This window comes from Canis lupus, chromosome 30, assembly GCF_011100685.1.
Source record: "Canis lupus familiaris isolate Mischka breed German Shepherd chromosome 30, alternate assembly UU_Cfam_GSD_1.0, whole genome shotgun sequence".
NCBI lineage: Eukaryota > Metazoa > Chordata > Mammalia > Carnivora > Canidae > Canis > Canis lupus.
The window spans coordinates 28568836-28588375 of record NC_049251.1 but is presented as its reverse complement, the minus strand read 5'-3'; the positions used below and the strand labels follow the sequence as shown (position 1 = coordinate 28588375).

The 19540-nt window shown below is 36.9% G+C and overlaps 1 protein-coding gene across 6 annotated transcripts in view; it reads right to left on the bottom strand.

Annotated features, from left to right (window-relative positions):
• The window catches only part of USP3 (ubiquitin specific peptidase 3), a 111179-nt gene that overhangs the window by 8225 nt on the left and 83414 nt on the right, over positions 1 to 19540 (bottom strand). The window lies entirely within an intron of this gene.

Genomic DNA, 19540 nt, shown 5'->3' with positions numbered 1-19540 from the left:
GAAATAAACATTATCCTGAATTTTGAACTCCCTTTTTGCTTGCCTTTATAGACCATATATATCCATGTATGCACCTTTAAACAATAAAATGTTTAGTTTGAAAAGTTGGGTAGCAAGGACTAAACTTAGCTATATAAGGAAAAGCAACACTGTCTCTGTAATTGAGTTTTCAGGTTGTAAGTCCCCCTTGGCTTCCGTGAGAGTTTAAGAACGAGCCTGGTGGCACAGGCCAATGTGGGGCAAAACAGACCATGCAGGGTTGGTGGTGTTTTTTTTTTTTGAGGTAAAATTAGCATATATTAATTTCAGCCATACAACATAATGATTCAATATTTGTATCATGACATGATCACCACAATAAGTCTGGTAAATATCCATCACCATACCTAGGTAAAAAAATTTGTTTCCTGCAATGAGAAGTTCTGATTTATTCTCTTAGCAACTTTTCAGTATACAATACAGTATAAACTACAGTCACCATGCTATAACTCTAAGTTTCTACTTTTTGACTCTTTTACACATTTTGCCCACCTCCCATCCCTCACCTCTGTTAACTACCTATTTGTTTTCTATGTCTATGAGCCTGGTTTGGGGGCTTTTTAGATTCCACATATAAATGAGATCATATGGTACTTGTCTTTCTCTCACTTTAACTTAAGCAATAATGCCCTCAAGTTCCATCCATGTTGTTATAGATGACAAGATTTCATTCTTTATGACTGAGTAATGTTCCATTGTATAAATATATTGTCTTTAGGGATCCCTAGGTGGCTCAGCGGTTTAGTGCCTGCCTTTGGCCCAGGACATGATCCTGGAGTCCGGGGATCAAGTCCCATGTCAGGCTTCCCTGCATGGAGCCTGCTTCTCCCTCTGCCTGTGTCTCTGCCTCTCTCTCTCTCTCTCTCTCTCTCTCTGTGTGTGTGTGTCTCAATGAATAAATAAAATCTTTAAAAAAAATAAGTATATTGTCTTTATCCATTCAATAGCTGCTTCTTTATCTTGATTATTGTAAATAATACTGCAGTGAACATAGGGATCATATATCTTTTCAAGTTAGCATTTTCATTTTCTTTGGAAAAATACCCAGAAGTGGAATTGCTGCATCATATGGTAGTTCCACTTGAATTTTTGAAGAACTTCCATACTGCTTTCTATAGTGGCTGCACCAATTTACATTCTGACCAACTGTGCATGAGGGTTCCATTTTCTCTACATCCTCGTTAACACTATTTCTTATATTTTTGGTAGTAGACATTGTAACAGTTGTGAAATGATAACTCACTGTGGTTTTGATTTGCATTTCCCTGATAAGTGATGTACAGAATCTTTTCATGTACCTGTTGGCTGTCTGTATGTCATCTTTGGGAAAATGTCTATTAGAATCTCCCCTTTTTTTCCCCCCTTGATTTTAAATTGAACCAGTCGTTGTTTTGTTTTGGCTACTGAGTTGTATGAGTTCTTTATATATTCTGGATATTAATCCCGTAACAAATAATATTTGCAAATATCTTCTCCCATTCAGAAGGTTGCCTTCTCACTTTATTTCCTTTGCTGACAGAAGCTTTTTGAAGTAATCTCTCATATTTAATTTTGCTATTGTTGACTTTGCTTTTGGACACAGATTCAAAAAGTCATTGCTAAGATCTATGTCAAGGAGTTGACTATGTTTTCTTCTAGGACTTTCTTGGTTTCAGGTCCTAGGTTCCAGTCTTCAATCCATTTTGAGTTAATTTTTGTGTAGGGTGAAAGAAAGAAGTAGTCCACTTTCACTCCCTTGCATGAGGCTGTCCAGTTTTCCCAACATTATTGAAGCGACTATACTCTCCTCCTGCATATTCTTGGCTCCCTTGTTATAAATAGACCATGTATGTATGGGCTTATTTCTGGGATCTCTGTTCTGTTCCACTGATGTCTGTTTCTAAGCCAAATATATTTTGACTATTAGGCTTTGTAATTTAGTTTAAAATCAAGATGTGTGAAGCCTCTGGCTTTGTTCTTTTTCTCAAGATTTCTTTGCCTATTGGGATCTTCTGTGTTTCCATACAAATTTTATGATTAATTGTTCTACTTCTATGAAAAATATCAATGGAATTTTGATATAGATTGCACTGCATCTGTAGATTGCTTAGGATAGTGTGAATAACAACATTAATTCTTCCAATCCATGGGCACAGTATATCTTTGCATTTATTTGTGTCATCTCTAATTTCTTGCTTCATTTTCATTGTCTTCTAGTTTTCATCGTGTAGGTACTTTACCTCAGTTAAATTTATTCCTAGGGATGCAATTTTTGATGCAAGTGTAAAAGGGATTATTTTTATTTGATAGTTCATTATTAGTGTATAAAAATGCAATAGATTCTTGTATATTGATTTTTATCCTGCAACTTGACTGAACGTATTTTTTGGTTGAATATTAAGGGTTTCTATATATAATATAATGTCATCTGTAAACAGTGACAGTTTTATTCTTCCTTTCCAATTTGGATGCCTTTTTTTTTCCTTTGCCTAATTGCTCTAGTGGAAATTTTCAATAGCTTATTGAATAAAAGTGATGAAAGTGGGCATCCCTGTTTTATTCCTTCTCTCTGAGGAAAAAGCTTTTAGCTTTTCACCACTGAGTATAATGTTAACTGTGGGCTTGCCATGTATGGCCTTTACTATGTCAAGGAAAGGACTCTCTATACCCGCTTTCAGAGTTTTTCTCAGGGCAGCCCAGGTGGTTCAGTGGTTTAGCACCGCCTTCAGCCTAGGGCCTGATCCTGGAGACCCGGATTCGAGTCCCATGTAGGGCTCCCTGCATGGGGCCTGCTTCTCCCTCCGCCTGTGTCTCTGCCTCTCTCTCTCATGAATAAATAAATAAAATCTTCAAAAAAAAAAAAAGGTTTTTATCATAAATGGGTGTTGGGGCACCTGGGTGGCTTAGTGAGTTAAGCCTCTAACTCTTGATTGTGGCTGAGGTCATGATCTCAGGGGCATGAGATTGAGCCCCATGTCATGTTGTGTACTGGGTGCGGAGCCTGCTTTAGATTCTCTCTTTCCCTTTGCTCCTCCCCCCACCCCTACTCATGCTGTCTCAAAATAATGTGTATTGAATTTTGTCACAAGTTTTTTATGCATCTACTGAGATAATCATAATTTTTATTGTTGATTTTGTTAATGTGGTGTATAACATTGATTTGTAGATGCTGAACTATCCTTGCATCCCTGGAGTAAGTCATATTTGATTATGGCGCATGATCCTTTAATGTACACTTGATCCTTGAACAACATGGGGGTTTCAGGGCACCATCCCCCTGTGCTGTTGAAAATACCTGTGTACCTTTTGACTCCCTCAAAATTTAACTACTGTTAGCCTACTATTGACCAGAACCCTCCTGATAAATCAGTTAACACACATTTTGTATATTGTATGCATTATATACTGTACTCCAATAGTAAAGTAAGACAGAGAAAAGAAAAATGTTATTAAAAAATCACAAGGAAGGGGCACCCAGGTGGCTCAGTATAAGGATAAGTGTCTGACCCTTGGTTTCAGTTCAGGTCATGACCTCAGGGTTATGGGACTGAGCCCTGCATTGGGCTCTGTGCTCAGTTTGGAGGCTACTTGAGATTGTTTCTCTTTCCCTCCCCTTACTTGCACACTCACTCTAAAATAAAATCTTGAAAAAAGAATCACAAGGGAGAGATAATATAATACTGTACTGTATTAATCAAAAGATTTCACATAAAAGTGGACCTGTGTAGTTCAAACCCATCTTGTTGAACGATCAATAATGTTGAATTCAGTTTGCTAATATTTTGTTGAGGATTTTTGCATCTATGTTAATCTATGTTAATCAGGAATATGAAGCTGTAATTTCCTTTTGTTATGGTCCCCTTGCCTAGTCTGGTATCGGGGCAATTGTAAAATGAGTTTAGAAGTGTTCTGGGACGCCTGGGTGGCTCAGTAGTTAAGCGGCTGCTTTTGGCTCAGCGTGTGATCCTGGAGTCCCGGGATTAAGTCCCACATCGGGCTCCCTGCATGGAGCCTGCTTCTCCCTCTGCCTCTCTCATGAATAAATAAAATCTTTAAAAAAAAAAAGTGTTCTTTCCTCTTCTGTTTTTTGGAAGAATCTGAGAAGGACTGGTATGAATTCTTTGCATGTTCAGTAGAATTCATTACTGAAGTTATACAGTCTCAGACTTGTGTTTTTGGGAGATTCTCAATTACTGATTAAATCTCCTTGCAATCATCTGTTCATATTTTCTGTTTCTTCATAATTCAGTCTTAGTAGGTTGTATGTTTCTAGGAATTTATCCATTTCTTCTAGGTCGCCCAGTTTCTTGGTGTGTAATAAATTGTTCATAGTAGTCTCTTATGATCTTTTTATTTCTGTGTTATCAGCCGTAATGTCTTTGCTTTCCTTTTTTTTTTTTAATTTTTATTTGTTTATGATAGTCACAGAGAGAGAGAGAGAGAGAGAGGCAGAGACACAGGCAGAGGGAGAAGCAGGCTCCATGCACCGGGAGCCCGACGTGGGATTCGATCCCAGGTCTCCAGGATCGCGCCCTGGGCCAAAGGCAGGCGCCAAACCGCTGCGCCACCCAGGGATCCCTTTGCTTTCCTTTCTGATTTGAGTCCTGTGTGTTTCAATAAGTCTAGCTCAAGGTTATCAATTTTATCTTTTCAAAGAACCAGCTATTTCATTGATCTTTTCTATGGTCTTTTTAGTCTCACTTATTTACACCCAAATCTTTATTTCCTTCCTTCTACTAACTTTAGGCTTTGTTCTTTTTCTTATTCCTTAAGGTGTAAAGTTAAGTTGTTTATTCGAGACTTTGTTTCTCAAAGTACTTACTTATTGCTATGAACATCCCTCCTAGAACTGCTTTTGCTGTATACCTTAAGTTTTGGTACATTGTGTTTCCAGTTGCATTTTCACAAGGCATTTTTAAAATTTCTCTTTTGATTTCTTCTTTGACCCACTGGTTGTTCAGGAGCACATCACTTAATCTCCACATTATTTGTGGATGTTCTACTTTTATTCTTAGTTGATGTCTACTTTTCTTCTTAGTTGATGTTCATACCACTGTGGTCAGAAAAAATGCTTGATATTTCAGTCTTATTAAATGTATTTAGACTTCTTTTGTGGCTCTGAAGAATGTTCCGTGTGCACTTGAGAAGAATGTACATTCTTTTGCTTTTGGATGAAACATGCTGTGTATATCTGTTAAGTCCATCTTGTCTAATGTGTCATTTAAGGTCATGTTTCCTTACTGATTTTCTGTCTGGATGATCTATTCACTGATATACGCAGAGTTATTAAAATCCACCTGTAACTGTAATATAATGTTATTACAGTGTTATTGACTATATTCCCTATGCCTTATTTCCCATCTCCATGATTTACCTTGTAACAGGAAGTTTTTGTCTCTTAATCTCTTTTATCTGTTTCACCCATCTTCCCATGCCCCTCCCCTATGGTAATCACCTGTTTAATCTCCATATTTAAGTGTCTTCCATATCCTGGCTATTATAAATAATGCTGCAATAAACATAGGGGTGCATATATCTTTCGAATCAGTGTTTTCCATTTCTTTGGGTAAATACCCAGTAGTGGAATTACTACTGGATATTAATTAATACTGGATCATATGGTATTTCTTCTTTTAATTTTTTTTGAGGAATCTCCATACTCTTTACCAAAGTGGTTGCACCAATTTACATTCCCACCTACAGTGCACTAGGATTCCCTTTGCTCCACATCCTTGCCAACACTTGATGTTTCTTGTCTGATACTAAGCCATTCTGACAGGTGTAAAGCGGTATTTCATTTGGTTTTGATTCGCATTTCCCTGATGTGATGTTGAGCATCTTTTCATGTCTAGCCATCTGTATGTCATCTGTGAAAAAATGTCTATTCAACTCTTCTGCCTTTTAATCAGATTTTTTTGGTATCAAGTTGTATGAGTTTTTTATATATTTTGGATATTAACCCCTTATGGGATGTATCATTCGCAAATACCTCCTCTCATTCATTAGGCTGCCTTGTTTTGTTGATGGTTTCCTTTGCTGTACAAAAATAGCGTTTTTTATTGGTGCAGTCCTAAAAGTATGTTTTTGCCTTTGCTTTCCTTGCCCGAGGAACCTATCCATAAATATGTTGCTAAGGGCAATGTCCAAGAGATTACTGCCTAGATTTTCTTTCAGGAGTTTTATGGTTTCAGGTCTCACATTTAGATCTTTAAAATATTTTGAGTTTGTTTTTGTGTATGGTGTAAGAAAGTGGTCCAGTTTCATTCTTTTGCAAGTCCAATTTTCCCAACACCATTTATTAAAAAGACTTTTTTTCTCAGTGTGTATTCTTGCCTCCTTTGTTGTTGATTAGGTGTGGATTTATTTCTGGGCTCTCTATCCTGTTCCATTGACCTGTATGTCTATTTTTGTGCCAATACCACACCATACTAGCTTTGTACTGTATCTTAAAATCTGGGATTGTGATACCTCTGCTTTGTTCTTTTCTCATGATTGCTTTGGCAGTCTTTTGTGCTTTCATACACATTTTAGGATTGTTCTACTTCTGTGGAAAATATCATTGTTATTTTGATAGGGATTAAATCTGTAAATTGCTTTGGGTAGCATGGACATTTTGACAATATTCTTCCAACCTATGAGCATGGTATATCTTTCCATTTCTTTGGTCAATGTCTTAAAATTTTTATATATAGATCTTTTACCCCTTTGGTTAAATTTATTCCTCAGCATTTTATTCTTTTTGCTGCATCAATAAATGGAATTTTCTTTCTGCCACTTCATTATTAGTTTTTGGGCAAAGTCTTTAGGGTTTTCTTAGATGCTGTTGTATCATCTATAAATAGTGGACAGTTTTATTTCTTCCTTACCAATTTAGATGCTTTTTTTTTTTTTCTTGTCTGATTGCTGCAGTTAGGACTTCCAGTGCTATGGTTGAATAAAAATCGTGAGTGAATGTCTTTGTCTTGTTCTGATATTAGAGGAAAGGTGCTCAGTTTTTCACAATTGAGTTTGATGTTAGCTGTGGGTTTGTATCATAAATAGATGCTGTATTTTGTTAACTCTTTTTCTTCATCTATTGAGATGATTATATGGTTTTTATCCTTTCTCTTGTTAATGTGATAGATATATCACATTGATTGATTTGTGAACAGCAAACTACCTTTGCATCTCTGGAATAAATCCTACTTAATTGTGATTTTTTTATGTGAGTGATTTAAAATATATTGTTGAATTTGGTTTGCTACTACTTTGTTGAGTATTTCTGCATCTATGTTCATCAGAGGTACGGGCCTATAGTTAGTTTTTGGTTTGTTTTTTGTAGTGTCTTTGGTTTTGTTATCAGGGTAATGCTGGCCTTATTGAATGAATTTGGAAAATTTCCTCTCTATTCTGTTTTTTGGGATAGTTTGAGAAAAACAGGTATTAACTTTTCTTTACATGTTTGATAGAATTCACCTGTGAACTCATCCAGTCATGGACTTCCGTTGTTAGTTTTTTTATTACTAACAATTCAATTCAATTGAATTCAATTTCAATTAATTCAATTTCATTAATAGTAATTGATCTGTTCAAATTTTCTATTTCTTCCTGCTTCAGTTTTGAAAGATTGTATGTTTCCAAAAATTTATCCCTTTTTCTTAGGTTCTTCAATTTGTCGCATATAATTTTTCTTAATAGTTTCTTATAATCCTTTGTATTTCTGTGGTGTCCGTTATTTCTCCTTCATTTCTGATTTTTACTGGAGTCCTCTTTTTCTTGATGCATCTGGCTAAAGGTTTATCAGTTTTATCTTTTCAAAGAACTGGCTCTTAGCTTCATTAATCTTTTTTAAAATTTTCTATTTTTAAAAAATTTCCTTCTACTAGTTTAGTTTTGAGCTTCATTTGTTCTTTAGGTATAAAGTTAGGTTGAGATTTGTTTCTTGAAGTATGCCTGTATCATTACTAACTTCTTAGAGCTGCTTTTGCTGCATTCCAAAGATTTTGGATCTTTGTGTTTTTATCTTCACGTGTCTCCATGTATTTTTTTAAATTTCTTCTTTGATTTCTTCATTGACCAAATGGTTGGTTGGTGGCATGTTGTTTCCGCCTTCATCTGTTTGTGTTTTTTCCAGACTTTTTCTTGTAAAGAATTTGTAGTTTCATATCATTGTATGCAGGAAAAATACTTGATATGATTTTTTAAAAATATTTTATTTATTTACTTATGAGAGACACAGGGAGAGAAGCAGAGACACAGGCAGAGGGAGAAGCAGGCTCCATGCAGGGAGCCCAACATGGGACCTGATCCTGGGTCTCCAGGAACAGACCCTGGCCTGAAAGGGGTGCTAAACCACTGAGCCACCCGGGCTGCACTTTATATGATTTTAATAGACTTGTTTTGTGGCCTAACATGACCTATCCTGGAGAATGTTCCATGTGTACTTGAAAAGAATATGTATTCTGCTGTTTTCTTGGGTGGGCTGTTCTGTATATATGTTAGGTACACCTGGTCCAATGTGTCATTGGAAGCCACTGTTTCTTTACTAATTTTGTCGGACTTACCCACTGATTTAAGTGGGCTGTCAAAGTCCCTTACTATTATTGTATTACTGTCAATTTCTCCTTTTATGTCTTTTAATATTTGCTTTATGTATTTAGATGCTATTTGGATGCACAGATATTTACAACTATTCTATCCTCTTGTAGCACTGGATCCCTTTATGTAGTGCCCTTCTTCATCTCCTGCTTCATTCATTCATTCATTCATTCATTCATTCATTCATTCATTCGAGACAGAGAGAGACACAGACACAGGCAGAAGCACTCAACCACTAAGCCACCCAGCGTCCCTACAGTCTGTCTTTTAAAGTCTGGTTTGTCTGATAGAAGTATTGCTACCTTGGTTTTGTTTGTTTTGGGGGCTTCCACTTGTGTGTTTTTGCAAACCTTCACTTTCAGTCTATATGTGCCTTTAGGTCTGAAGTGAATCTCCTGTAGGCAGCATATATATATTTTTTAAAAAATCCATTCCATCACCCTATATCTTTTGATTGGAACATTTAGTCCATTTACATTTAAAGTAAGCATATATTTACTGCCATTTTGTTAACTGTTTTCTGGTTGTTTTTGAAGTTCTGTGTTCCTTTCTTATTGTCTTGCTCTCTTCCCTTATAGCTTGATGGCTTTCTTTAGTGTTATACTTGGATTCCTGTTTTTATTTTTTGATTTGTGGCTACCACTGGGTTAATATACAACATCTTGTGTTTATTAGCAGTTTATATTAAGTTGATGGTCTCTTAAGTTCAGAGACATTCTAAAAGCACTACTTTCTACTCCTCATTTTATATCATATTTTGCATCTTTTTATTTTATCCCAAATTTTTGTAGATAAAATTTTGCTATTTTTGCATTTTAACCTCCATTAGTGATTAATCTACTACCCTTATATTTGCTTTTACCTTTGAAACTTTTGTCATAATTTTCTTCTAGTTATGGCCTTTTCTTTCCATTTAAAGAATTCCCTTTAACTTTTCTTATAAGGCTGGTTTCATAGCAATGAACTCCTTTAGTTTTCGTCTGGGAAGCTCTTTTTCTCTTCTATTTTGAATGATTACCTTACTGGGTTGAGTATTCTTGGTTTGTATGGTTTTTTTCCTTTCAGCACTTTGAATATATCTTGCCATTTCCTTCTGCCCTACTGTTTCTGCTGAGAGATCACTTGATAGCCTTATAGGGTTTCTCTTTTATATAACCGTATATTGTTTTCCATTTCTACTTTTAAAATTCTCTATCATTATTTTGCCATTTTAATTATTATGTGTCTTGGTGTGGACAAACTTGATTCATCTTGTTAGGAGCTCTCTGCTTCCTGGCCCTGTATGTCTGATCTCTTCCCATATTAGGGAAGTTTTTAGCTTTCTTTCAAATAAGTTTCCTGCTTCCTTCTCTCACTCTTCTCCGAGATCCCTATAATGTGAATGTTGGTATGCTTGAGATCACTGAGGTCCCTTAACCTAACCTCATTATTTTTTTTTTCTTCTTCCCTATTTAGGTTGGTTGCTTTCCACTACCCTGTCTTCCAGATAACTGATCTGTTCTTCTGGATCCTCTAATCTGCTGCTGATTTCCTCTAGTGGTTTTCTTGGTTTTTTTTTTTCTTAAAGATTTTATTTATTTATTTATTTATTTATTTATTTATTTATTTATTTATTTATTTATTTATTTATAGAGCGAGCAAGTATGAGCAAGGGGAAGGGGAGAGGGAGGAGGGAGAAACAAACTCTTTGCTGAGCAGAGAGCCCAATATGGGCTCGATCCCAGGACCCTGAGATCATGACCTGAGCCAAAGGCAGATGCTTAACTGACTGAGCCACCCAGGCACCCTCTAGTATTTATTTCAGTTATTGAATTCTTCAGCTCTGACTGGTTTTTATATTTTCTATTTTTAGGTTCTCACTGAGTTCATCCACTCTTTTCTCAAGTCCAGTGAGTATCTTTATGACCATTACTTTCAATTCCTTATTAGGTACACTACTTATTATCATTCTGTTTAGCTCTTTTACTGTGATTTTTGTCTTATTCTCCCATTTGGACATAATGCTCTCTCTACTCATGTTCTGTAACTCTATGTTAGGTCCCAGTAGGCTACATCTCCTGCTCTTCAAAGTGGTGGACTTGTATAGAAGAGGTCTCTGGTGCTCTGCAGCACAGCATACATCTCAGTCATCAGAACCAGGCACTCCAGGTGAGCCCTCTATATGGGCCACATGTGACTAACTGTTGTAAGTCCGAGACTGTCTCAGCTGCGACTGTCTTCAGCCTAGGGAGCCACAATGATCCACTTTGCTTGCTGTGGGTGCACTGCTCAGAGTTTGATCCCCATGCCATTAACATGCCTGTCTGAGGCTGCCCTGGGCTCATTGTAGGGTAAAATCCACATTCAGCCTGCCTGCTTTCAATTAGTCTCTCTGCTACAGCTGTGGGGGCACAGAAGGGCATGTTTTGCTCCATGCCTTTTTGAGAGGCTTAATCTCAAAGTGTGACCAAGTAGTCCCAAACAGACTTACGGATAAGATAATGCAGTTCTCTCTTCTTCATGTGAGGCCATGTGATAAACCAAAATACAACAGAAGATATATGAAAAGCTCATTAGACAATTCATAACCAAGCCATACAAGCTGAACCTGTTTTTTTCACACATTCTATTTAAAAATGGTGGCCCCAATTGCTTCTTAGAGCCATCCTGTACTCTCACACCTCTCTCTTTGTTGCTGCAACAGGCTTGGAGCCCATTTCTGCCGCTGTACCCTCAGACAATGAGGCAGCCTGTCACAGCTGCATCAGAAGGTCAGAAGACTATTGTGTCCATGGGCAGCCTCTAGAGAGTTTTAATAAAGAAGCAATATTACAAACCCTAGTTGGATTAGTAGAGAACTACCCAATTAGTAGAGAACTACCCATCTCATATGGATTTTAAAAGCTGCTTTTTAGTGCTCTGTAAAACTAATGCCTACTTGTAATGACTTCTATGGGTTAAAATAACAATCCACAATAATTCTAATTTTCTAACTGCTGCCTTTTTTAAGAAAAGCTTTTAAATTAGTTTTTAAATAAAAATGTCCTTGGGGCACCTGGATGGCTCAGTCAGTTAAGCATCTGACTCTTGATCTCAGGGTTGTGAGTTTAAGCCCCTGGGCATGAAGCCTACTTAAAACACACACACACACACACACACACACACACACACACACACACACTTAAAACACACACACACACACACACACACACACACACACACACACACACAACAACAACAACAACAACAACAACAACAACAAAAAAAAACCTTAACCATAGTATTGCTGGATAGTAATTTATTTTCCTCTTTGTACTCTTGAATTTTCCCTAAATTCTACTATGAATATACAGGCTTTTCTTGATGTCCTTCAATTTTTACTACTGAAACATACATGCACACAGTTGTTATTTCATAAAGAGGGAAGACTGCCTAGATACAGCCTATCCTTGACATTCACAGATTTGACACCTACCATTTTAACTGTTTGAAGTCTGAATAACCTTGAAATGTACTACAGTTTAATCTTTTGCATCAGCAAGAATACAAATTGAACTTTTCAAAGCTCATATGTGGAAGTGAATCACATGGCCAGTGAACAGTCTACTAGCTACCCGGCATTCATATCTCAGCAAAGCTTTGTTGTTCTCCACTTACCTTCACACCTCCCATCTGAGGAAGCTGCTTATTAAACTTTTTTCATTTGTACTTTATTGCATTTCATGAGGAAAAAAAAAAAAAAAAAAAGCCATGATGGTTTTTGAAACTCCTAAGATTCTCAAAGGTTTCAGGGCATATATTTCACAAGTGTCAGTCTGCCACATTATATAAACTGTTAAATACATCCCTATGGAGAGGAGGGAATAAAACTGGTTTGTTGATGTTATTAGATCCCCTTTATGCACTATGTAAGTTCAAATTTAGCAAAGCAGCAATTGGGAAGTATGTATAAGTAATCCACATTTTGTTTTACTCCCCCAAAGCAAATATATAATTATAAAGCTGATACAATAGGTTAAAAAATTCAGAGCAGGAAAAAGGAAGTCACAGTTCACTTTCTTCTGGAATCCCTACCCCTAAAAAATCACTGTGAACAGACATAATATGCTTGCTACCCAAGACTTTTAATGCACATATGAATGTTCATTTTATACAAATGGTCATTCTACAGACATATTTCCATATATAGTGTTTTACTCCACAGTATTTTAGTGGCTATCTTTCTGTGGCCTGCCTATTGATCAACTTAATATTTCTTAATTATTACACAGTATTTATTAAACCAGCACCCTACTAGTGGCCATATAAATTGTTTTTGATTTCTGCAATAACAAAAAATGCTTTAATGAACATCTTTTACAGGTGTTAATGTCTACATTCAAAAGTAAAATTACTGTCTTAGGAAATGCTCTTTAAAAGTGGTAATCAGGGATCCCTGGGTGGCGCAGCGGTTTAGCGCCTGCCTTTGGCCCAGGGCGCGCGATCCTGGAGACCCGGGATCGAATCCCACATCGGGCTCCCGGTGCATGGAGCCTGCTTCTCCCTCTGCCTGTGTCTCTGCCTCAATCTCTCTCTCTCTGTGACTATCATAAATAAATGAATAAATAAATTTAAAAAGATTAAAAAAAAATAAAAGTGGTAATCATCCAAAAAAATAAAAAATAAAAAGTGGTAATTACGGTCTTCCCAAACTACCAATTTATACTAATACCCATATGTGAGAGTATCCATTCTCCAAAACCTTTACCAAGAATGGATATTAAATTGGCCCATATTGGGGCAGCCTGCCCATTTTGTCATTTTGACCAATTCTACTTTACCAAGTACTCTTTTTCATATGTTCTCTCCTTTTCTACTTTAAGGTATCTTTCACCATCATGCAGTTAAATTTATGAATGTTTTCCTTTCCAAGTTCTGGTCTTGGTGAAAGATTGTCCTTACAAGATCAAAAATATGTTTGCCTATGGTGTCTGATGGTTTTATTTTCATATTAAATCTTAAAATTCAAATACTGTTTTCCCAAGTTTTCATTTTTACTATATTTTTCTTTGCTCTATAATAACTTCCCAGTTACACGTTTCTGCACTGGTACCTGCTAAGTCAGTATATATATATAGGTCACACATCCTACCTCATCTCTATCCTGCCTTCTCATCTTCATTTTAAAAACTTTTTAAGCTTCTCTTAAGAGGTACCTAGGTGTCTCAGTCTGTTAAATGTGTGCCTTCTGCTCAGGTCATGGATCCCAGGGTCCTGGGATGGAGACCCACGGTGGTCTGCCTTGGGAAGTCTGTGCTTTTCCCTCTTCTTCTGCCCCTCCCTCTGCTTATGCTCTCTCTTGCTCTCTCAAATAAAATCTTTTAAAAAATAATAATTTCCTTCTGCTTACATAAAAGGAACTTTTGAGCAAATCAGAATAAATTTAGGGAGTAGTTTGGCAGAAAATGTACATCTCTACCACATTGGTCTTCCCACCTAAGTATATGACATGGCTGTTTATTCAGGCTTTTTATCTATTCTTATATAAAGTTTTATAATTTTCTTCATATAGGTTTATATGTTAATAAATTTATTCTTAAGATTTTATTGCTATTGTGAATAGGACTTTTGCTATGTGTATTAAAGCAACTGTTTTTTTTTATTTGTTTTGTTTTTGCCTATTTTTTATTTGGCTGCCTTATTAAACTTTTTAGTTCCAGGTTTAGAACTTATCAAAATAATACCTGTATTTAATTTTTTTTTTAATCAAGAGCTTTTAGAAAAGCAGGTCTCCTGCCCAAGGCTGTTCTCTCTCTCTCAGCAGCAGGTCTCCTGCCTGCTTCCACACTGTAATGGAAAATCATTAGTGCTTCACTGTTTATTATGATCACTGATAGCTTTTGTGAGATAATCTTCATCAAGTTAACATTTCTATTCTTAGCTTAATAAGAGTTAATAAAGAGGTTTTTTTCCTTCTTCTTTTAATCCATAATGGGTTTGAAATTTTATCAAAAGTTATTTGTTTTGGCATTTTTATCTTCTTCCATTATATTTCCTATAACATCTTCAGGGGCCTGGGGCAGGCTGCCCCAATATGGGCCAATTTGACATGAACATTATTTTGAGTTAAATCAAATAAAACCCAGCAGATTCAGGAAAAGTTCTTTACTTCCTCCTCAACTGCCTGCTTATACCCGGAAGAGATTTCTCTTTACCTAAGAAACTACTCTGCCTAAATAACAGGACAATGTTTTCCAAGCATCTCCTCTCACCTTCCTGCTAATGGTCCTTTCTCCCCTTTGTACCCTCAGGCCCTACCCTTCTCCTTAGCTCAGAGAAGCCTTGGGTTGCTGGTCTCCAGTATTTCATGTCTGTGTGAATTCCTTGTATATACAAAACTAAATCTGATTTTTTCCTGTTAATCTATCTTGAATCAATTTGGTTCTTCATCCAGCAAGAAGGACCTTGAAGGGCAGAGGAAATGTTCCTCTTCAACAGCTGACATAGTCAGCAGGATACTTTAACTTGCTGGACATGACTGCAACTGAGGCCCTACAGCCAGCAGAAGGTAAGATTTCTTATCCTGTCAACCTCCCAGAATCCGCAGAGTCCAACAGAGTAAGAGTGGTGAGAAGTCCTTTTCTCTCTGCTACATTTAGATTAGAAGGAGAAAATATTTGTGGAACCTAGTTCCTAGTTATTAAATTGCTTACTTAAATGGTCTCTGGTTAAATTTGGTAGAGTACTCCTTTGGTTACTGATTCATTTCCTCTCAGAGATAGTCTTTGGGTTTTTTGTTTTTGCCTGTTTTAAGTCATTTCTCATATGAACTAATTGCACATAAGGTAAAGACTGTTGCTAAGGAATATCTTGGGAGCTAAAGCCCCCAAATTGGTAGACACAGATCAAACACTTAAAAGCTATTATAGTTCTCACCCTGTCAAGCAGACCCTCATGATAGAATAAGTTGGTCACAAAACAGGTTAGATTGACCCCTAGGTCACCTACTAACCTCTAGCAAACTTCTTTGCAACAAGGTACATTGTAAAACAACACAGTCCCCAATCCTGCAGCATATCCCTGCTAGGTATTAATGTGGCTCTAAGAAATGCACGGCTTAGCCAAGGCTGTTAGAATGAGAAGAAAGGAAAAAACCTCTTACATGCACGCTGTGTCCTAAGAGTTTGGCTTTGTGACCAATGAGAATATTCTCTGGTTTTCACCATCCAGAGGGTACACTTACCAAGGTGCAGCTTCATTGCCAGGTGAATGGACCATGGATCTACCTCTCCCTCTGGCCATGCCAGCTCTCAGGGGTGTGCCTCTTGAGAGGCCCCAGCCCTTTCAAATTTTTGTCATCTCAACCTCTATCACCTGTTATTGCTGGGAATCCCAATTCAGTAGCAACTGCCCTGTGTCACAGGTTAACTGGTCTGTGACTGGAGGAATCTTGTGTTTTCATGGGAGACCAGAGGCCCCATTTCACCATCCTTACTGCCTATGCAATGAAGGCCTTTGCTTTCTTAGACTAATTTTGGGAGCAAACTTTTAGATCACGGGGGCCATTATCTGTGCCCCCTTTGGGGATCAGGCTCCTTGCTCAGTAGGGAGCCTGCTTCTCCCTCTGCCTGGCACTCCCCCTACTTGTGTGTGCTCATGCTGTCAAATAGATAAAATCTTTTTTTCAAAAATTGCTTACATTGAAAAGAAAAACATCCTGTATAGAGCACTCTCCATTGTCTTATAACGGCAAGCCTTAGAGACTCCCTTGCCAAGATGAACAGAAATTAGGCCTAACACTTAAGCAAAATTCCCTTAAAATCTAGCCTCATCTGCTTGTTTTAACTTCCCTTTCCTTACAAGATTTATAGGGAGCCAAATCTCCATGTTCAGACTATATAAGTTGTTCACATAAAAGCTGAAAGCCAGAAAATGAATTTAACAAAAGCACCTGAAATTGGCAATAAGGCTCCTTTTGCTCCTACCTTTCTAGGGCTCTGTAGGAGGCTCTGCCAGCTTCAGACATTCCTATGCAATGTATATTGCAGACATATCCTAGCCACCCCCTCCTCCACTGAAAGAGACGATCTTTTAAATTATGAAGTCCTTTTAACCCCTATTTTGAAAAGATGCTACCAAATTTAGAAATGAGAAGGATTAATGATTATTCACTACCTCCTCTTCACAGAGAAACACCACAGAGAAAACAGACCAAAACATTTCCTAGGCACTCCCACAAATGATCTGTGAAAGGCCAACATTCAGGGGCTAATAGAAGCCAAAGTCGAATTATGTATGCTGCAAGAAAGCTTTTGTTAAAATGCTTTATGCAGGCTTTACAAAGATATAAGTCTTTTTGATTCCCATTTTAGTTAAATATCCCTGACATATATTTTTTGAAAGTTTAAAAAGGCAGGTCAGTCCCTTGATATTCTGGCTTTATCCAGTTCTTTGGAAAATAGAAACAACTGCCTTACAAATCTGTACAGAACCAGAAATGCAACTCTAGAAACAAGTCAAAGCCCATCTATCTTTACCAATCCCTAAACCTCACCTATTCCCCTCAAAATGTGCATAGCTATTATAAAGAATCAAGATATTGGAACAAAATTGTAATTGCCCTAAAACTCTAAAAAAAAATTTTTTTTGGCATCCTTTCTCAGTTCCTTGAAATTATAAATCTTACCATGTCTTTAAAATGTAAATACAGCCCACAATCACCTGAGACTAAAGAAAAAATGGGGGAAAGAAGCCTTTCTAAAATAGCTCTTGTGGCCAGACTCCTGCACCTCTGGTAATAGGCAGACAGGCTCCAGATTCCACCTTGCAAAAAACTTGGGATTCTTTCTCTATTCCTTTGTGATGTTAGTTTCTATTCCCATCTACTCTAGGACCTAAGAGCCATTCTTTGAAATACAAACTTTAGAAAAGAGGTATTTGGAAATTGGGCCTTTAATGGAAATTGGGCCTTTAATTTCCTCTCCACAAATATTAGTAAAAACAAAAATAATAATTTTGTTAGCATCTTGTCTGTACATCCATATATGTTGTAAATGTAAGATATTTTCTTTACCTCCAATTGATCAGTAAAAATAATTTGTAAAAGAGCTCTTTTTAGTTGAAGTCAAGTGTGTTTAAGTTTTGAGAATTCCAAAATTCAGAAAGATAGAAACTAACACAAATGTTTTCCAAATTTACATGATCTGGGAAAATATTCAGTATTAAAGCTAATTTTAGGTTGTTGGTTTAATTTAAAAAACGTATCTTTAGGGCAGCCTGGGTGGCTCAGCGGTTTAAGCGCCTGCCTTCTACCCAGGGTGTGAACCTGGAGTCCCAGGATTGAGTCCCATGTCAAACTCCCTGCATGGAGCCTGCTCCTCCCTCTGCCTGTGTCTCTGCCTCTGTGTGTGTGTGTCTATCATGAATAAATAAATAAAATCTTTAAAAAAAACTGTCTTTAGAGTTATGAGCACTAAATATATGACTGTCATTCTACCTGTGTTTACTGCAAGTCAAACAAGCTCATCTCTGGAAATTTATGATAAAAAAATTTAGAATGATGATTGATTTTTTTCTCTAATGCTTCATGAAGTTTTGTGGGTAATCTAAACATAAGAAGAAGTAAATTAAACAGATGTAAATAAGATAAAAAGGTCTGTAGGCTGGAATGTTTGGGTGGCTCAGTCGTTTAAGTGTCAAGTCTTGATTTTAACTCAAGTCATTGTCTCAGGTTGGACTCTGCTGGATGTGGAGCCTACCTAAGATTCTTTCTCTCCCTCTGCCTCCCCCCACCCAAGAAAAAGATCTATAGCTAAACTTATAAATAGCTTTTTTAAAAAGTTTTTACTAAGTTAAATGATGAGCTAAATTTATTGAATATCTAAGTCATTTCTAGATAATTTACTTGTGTCTTACTACAGAGAAACTAAAGATAAATATAGGTCTGTTAGTAAACCTAGTTTGTGCTTTATTGAAAAACTATACTATGAAAAAGCACATTTTTAGGAATTATGAAATGTGAGTGCCTGGGTGCTCAGTGGTTGAGCGTCTACCTTTGGCTCAGGGTGTGATCCTGGGGTCCTGGGATCAAGTCCCACATCAGGCTCCCCTTAGGGAGCCTGCTTCTCCCTCTACTATGTCTCTGCCTCTCTCTATGTCTCTAATGAATACATAAAATCTTTAAAAAATTATAAAATGTATTCACAAATATGCTATTCTAAAGAATACTGGTATAACAGTTAACAATTGCTTACTAGTTTTTACTAGAAATTAAGGTTTCTAAGAGTTAAGAATTCTAATAGATGTAATTAAGACTACTAGAAATAATAAGGGAAACAATTCCAGGGCAGCCCCCGTGGCGCAGCAGTTTGGCGCCGCCTGCAGCCTGGAGTGTGATCCTGGAGACCGGGGATCGAGTCCCACATCGGGCTCCCTGCGTGGAGCCTGCTTCTCCCTCTGTCTGTGTCTCTGCCCCTCTCTCTCTGTGCCTATGAATAAATAAATAAAATCTTTTAAAAAAATTCCATATGCAAGGAAAGAAAGATGTGTTTTCGGTAAAAAAAAAAGGTATGTGGAACGGGAATACATTTTTTGTTAAGGGAAAAGAAATTTTGTCCTAAAGTGAAACTGGTTTTTTAAAGAGGAGACAACTTAAAACAAGAGCTGAATGTGAAAAAGAAAGTTCCACAAGTTTTCTGGGAAAGGAATCTTTGGAAAGGGATTTCATGTGTGATCAATATTGGCTAAGATTAGGATACATTTAGTAAGTTTTAATATCGACAATACACTGCAAAATAAACTTTTTGTTGTTGAATGGACAAACTGCAGATCTACTCTTAATATAAAACTGTAAACAAATGTTTACATTTGTTATCTGCCCACCCAAAAAATGTTATCTGCCTAGAAATCAAGGATTCTGTGTTTTACCAAAATAATTTCCTGTTTATCAAGTCTTTGATTCTTTAAGAAAACTGAGTCTTGGGCGGCT